Consider the following 5172-nt stretch of genomic DNA (forward strand, 5'->3'; position numbering starts at 1 on the left):
CATCAAACAGAGCAGATGTATTTGATGAAGATGAATGCGTCATTCTGTTTTAAAATGACAATGTCTTACTTTAAACTAGAAGAAAAATAAAAGAAACTTTATCCTCGGTACAGCTGTCTTACTCTTCATGTGACGAATGAAACTGTCAAGTTGACCCACAGCAGCCGGGATTATAATAACATATATATACATATATATATATATCGTGTGCATCATTTTATTCAACAACTTGACGTAGAAAATTCAGTGTTGTTTTGTGGGTCTCTGATAGAATTTAGATTCAATGTCTGGGAGTGACAATAATGTAAATACATACATATATATATATAAATACATTTGTTATAATGCAGCTGCTATTTTCTTCCTGCAGCACATTATTGTAAACATTCAGGTAAATAACTCTTTCAATTTCAATGAAGATACTTGAAATTTGAAATGACGGCGACAGCGAGAACAAAAAGGTAGTTAGGAGGAATGCAAATTATCCACGGCTGACTCGACCAGACACGCGTGGGGAAAGGTCGCCGGATGCAACAGGATCAGAGGTCAAGGGTCATCAACACCAAGCTTTTGAGTGAAGATATAGACTGGCTTTAACGCTGCATTTGTGATGGAAAAAAGACCAAAAGACGACAGAGAGAGCGCTAACATCAAATGAGGTTTGAAATGTGTCACGGTGGGACACTGTGATTGACAGTTATCAGGATGGCCGAGCGGTCTAAGGCGCCACACTCAAGGTTTGAATCCTTCCTGAACAAAAAGGGATTTCTGTTCTCCAGATGGAGGCGTGGGTTCAAATCCCACTCCTGACATTGGTTTTACCACCATGTTTAAGAGCTCGGTCCAACGTAAGTGGAAATCCTTCTTTAACAGGACAAAAGGACAAAAGAACACAATTTTGACACCAATGTGGTGAAATGTTTGGTCAGTTTTAGATGTAAGTTGACTCAGTGAAGGATTCTTTACAGTCGTCAGGATGGCCGAGTGGTCTAAGGCGCCAGACTCAAGAGTTGATTCCTTCCTGAACAAAAAGGGACTTCTGGTCTCCAAATGGAGGCGTGGGTTCAAATCCCACTCCTGACACAGGTTTTAGACCTCAGTGTACCCCGAATGGGACTAAAGGTCGGTTTGTGGTCTCAGAACTGGTTCTTCAGACTTGCTGTCCAGCCATGTCAACAATTAAATATGTTTACATTCATTGCCTGACTAAAAAGTAGAAAGGTCAGTGCATCACCAAAATCAACAGGGTTCATCCTCTGGAAACTACAGATTTTGAACCATTTGTATAATTCCCAGTCATGTTCCAGATAAAAGCTGATAGTTGTGAAAGAATTGTGGTAAAATCTTTGGTCAATCCTTTGGTGACCTTGTCAATCTAGACCGACTCAGTGAGTGTTCACTTGTAGTCGTCAGGATGGCCGAGTGGTGTAATGCACCAGACTCAAGAGTTGATTCCTACCTGAACAATCTGTTCTCCAGGTAGAGGTGTGGGTTCAAATCCCACTCTTGACTCCTAACTGTCCTCCGTCCGGTTACTTGAATTTTACTGCATGTTTCCATACTTGACAGTTTTAAACACACTCAAAATAGTGTTTTAAAATCAATTTGGAAAATTACACTACAGGCAAACTCTTCCTTTAAATATGAGCGTACAATCATCGTGTGGCTTCAAAGCTGTCAAACATGATGATTACATCCACCCTGAATGAGGCCTTAATGAGGCACGTGAACCCTGAACTCTGGGAGTGATTGTGGCTCGATCTACACACTGACACTGGACAGGGTGGAAGGACCTGCCAACTGTGTCTATGTGTGTGTGGTGGAAAAATATGTCAGTTGTGGCTGCAGAAAGGCTGCGAAACAAAAGAGCAGGTAAGATTGATGATTGATTAGCCGATCCAGTCCAGCTGACTGAGACTCATTGGCAGCCGTCACTTTGATGAATTACACCGCTGAGAAAAACACACTGCACTCTGATTACTGCCAGCGAGAGTGGTGTGTGTGTGTGTGTGTGTGTGTGTATGTGTGTGTGTGTGTCTGTGTGTGTGTATAGCCTTTTGTTAGGGGCATGTATGTACAGTGCACAAGTCTGTGTGATATGACTCCGAATGGCTCCGCAGGGATTGTTTTTCTCCGAGTTGTTTCCATGCTAATCCACCGCCGGTGCATCCGTGTTGTTTAAAGAAAAAACACTACAACCAGAAAATCCTTGTTTAGTATTCTGCCAGCGGAAGCGGTCCATCCCCACAAGTCTGGCCCAAGGTCCTCGTAAAACACGTGCCGATTTGTTCATATTTAACAAGATGGATGGCAGGTGCGTGTAGGTGGTTTATTTTCCCCACCTTGTCACGAGATGCTCTGAAACCCCGATGAAAGCAAAAAAAACAGAGATTTGACCGATGCATTGGAATTATTGGGCGATTTATTTTAATAAAACATTTAGATGGGGACCTCCATCAGTGTTTTTGAAGGCTGACGCTGATGTCGGCTGCTGACTACCGCAGAAAGACCTTTTTTGTTTAATTTTTAAAAAGACCCCATTTACCTCCAAACGTCGGCCCGTCCGCTGCCTCAAGATACCTTTTTTTTTCTTATATTTACAGCCACATGAGATAAGAGTCGGTAAACAGAGACTTATGGAGGAGATAACCTCACCGGGTTTTATTTGGTCATGAACACATTAACTGGAAATGGATCCGCCAACAGCTGTTGTCTCTCCGTAGATCCGTAACCGTTACCTTTCGCTGGTTTAACTGTTTGTACAAAGGGTTTTATTTTCCACATTTGTTTGCGGGTTTTTGTTTCCCGGCTTCACATTTTCCTGCATCTGCAGACTGAAACATGTGTATTTTTCACCTTCACTGGATGTTCAAAGTCATCCAGAACGACCTCCCGTCACACAGACGCGCAAGATAATGAATCTGAAGTTTGATTTTCGTCGCTTCGTCACGCCGAATGTGTTGACGTTAGGATCTCAGTTATGTTAAATGTTTCATCATACGAGGAGTGAATTCCTTCGACGAACAGCGCGGCGCCGTGACGGAGAAGATGCACCCTTCATGAGTAACTAGTTTTTGTCGCCTGATGAAAATCAGCCACTTATGTTAAAACATGCAAAACGTGAAATAGACACGCTTTTGGCCTCTCCAGGCTTGACAGTGCCGCGTTTTTCTGAAAATGAAAACCTCCTGTGTGCCTGTAGCCATGTGCTTTGCAGGAAAATTAAAACTTTTTTTGGAAAAAAAAAAACACATGGCGGGGGTCAGGAAACAAAACAAAAAAAACAACTCTAGAAGTATGTCGTCACCTCCTGGATTCGAACATCTGCTTCCCACTGTTACGTGCGTGTAAGTTTCACGCTTACAAAACGTGTAGCCGTCACCCCCGGAGAGGCCAAAGCGTGGCTGAAACATGGGTTTGTTCTGAGTAAAATTTTGTAGTTTGAAGTTTTTAGGGAACAGGAAAAAAAAAAAGCAGCAGGACGCCAAATCCGTTGAGCAGGAGCGGCGGACGACGTTTACGTTGTCGTGGACGAGAAACTTGATGTCACGTTGGAGAAGCCTGTTGCCATGGCGCCACAGTTCAGGCTGGTTTGCAGCTGAACGTTTTCCCCTCAGAAGGTCCCGGTAGAACTCGGTGTTGACAGTCCAACCCTGGGGGGACGAATTCACAGGAAATAAACAACACCCAGAGATACTTTGACTCTTTCTCTCGGGGTGGGAACTCCGTCCCGACCTGAAGGAACCGAGCCACCGTTTCCCGACGGATTCAAACCGCCGCCGCCGCAGGACTCGGACGTGCTGACTTTAACCGACCCTTGGCTGCCGACCGCCACCGGCACGGGTCGAAAACTATTTCCAAACAGTTGTTAACACGGCCAATAAAATCTTCAGAGATCTCCGAACCCACCGCCGGCAGGTTTTATACACAAACACAAGCAAATGCAGCGTTAAAGCTTCCGCCCACCGCTGCTCGATTTTTGAATCGCTGCCCTCTGGAGAAGCTTTCAGACACCTCCTTCAAGCTGGAAGAGTTTCTGCACAAAGTCCTTCATTTCCAAAGTAAGCTGAAATGTTTACTATGTTAAACTGTTGTTGGGTTTTTTCGGTCTTGTTTTTGCTTGTTTTTCACTCAACAGCCGCATTCAGTCCTCCGGGTCTGCAGGGTCAACCGTTCGGTTTTTCTAAGATGTGATTTTGTATTTCGGGCCCTCACAGCTCTCCGACAGATTCGGATTTAAATCGAAACCTCCCAGATTCTCCGTTCGCCGCTGTGTCCTTGAACGACGGCTCTGACCCGAACACGGCGTGCCGCTGTGAACGGAGGACGTCCTGTCTGGCCTTTTTCCCCCTGAAACTGCGTTCAGGTTTTTGTTTTTTTTTGCTGAAAAACGAGAAGCGAGAGCGTTTTTCCCAACAGAACAAAATAAATGCACGTATGGTGTTACAGCGCGTGTGCGTGCGTGTGTGTGCGTGTGTGTGTGTGCGTGTGTGTGTGTGTGTGTGTGTGTGTGTGTGTGTGTATGTGTGCGTGTGTGTGGACAGAGCTCTCATCTGTGACCCGTCCTTTGGTGCCGGAGCAATTAATCAAAGGGAAGGTCTTCTTTAAGCAGGAAATAAAGAGACAACAGAATTGGTTTTCTTGTCAGTTTTTCTTAAAAAAAAGTTTAATTAAAATGAACTTTGTGGCCTGAAGTTGCTCAACAACAACAACAACAACACGGACGGGAATGAATACAAACTGTGTTGTAAGAGGTTGTTGAGCAAAAGAGAAACGTTTAACTGTGTCCTCCGATGAGTTTATAGCAGATCATTTAGAGGTTCGATGAGATTATGTTCTAAAATTAGGATTATATTCAGGATTATGCTCCATTTGTGTACACATATACTGATTTATTTACATCAGTCGGCACCCATACCATCACTGTGGCGCTAATAAACATCCCAATTATGTGGAAATACTCCTAATTAGGAGGGTCACGACCTCAAGATTCAGAAATCTGGTGCATAAAAACTGTTGCGTTTCATACTTTAAATTAATAAAGTGGTCTGTAACAGGTAGACAGACAGATTTTTACTGCAGCTGAAGAATGACATCAGTAGAAAAATCCTCAGGAGTTAAACCTAAAAATGGTGCACAGAGGTAAAATTAAGGCGAGGACGCCCCCTAGTG

General features: G+C 43.9%; 1 non-coding gene across 1 annotated transcript; it reads left to right on the plus strand.

Annotated features, from left to right (window-relative positions):
• Positions 1-970: 970 nt before the first annotated feature.
• trnal-caa (transfer RNA leucine (anticodon CAA)) lies at positions 971-1083 on the plus strand. The gene is made up of 2 exons: positions 971-1008; positions 1038-1083. It is a non-coding gene; the product is annotated as a tRNA-Leu (tRNA).
• The last annotated feature ends 4089 nt before the right edge of the window (positions 1084-5172 follow it).

Source organism: Embiotoca jacksoni, unplaced genomic scaffold (assembly GCF_022577435.1).
Source record: "Embiotoca jacksoni isolate LCO1_2020_lvr unplaced genomic scaffold, fEmbJac1.0.p SCAF_102, whole genome shotgun sequence".
Lineage (NCBI taxonomy): Eukaryota > Metazoa > Chordata > Actinopteri > Embiotocidae > Embiotoca > Embiotoca jacksoni.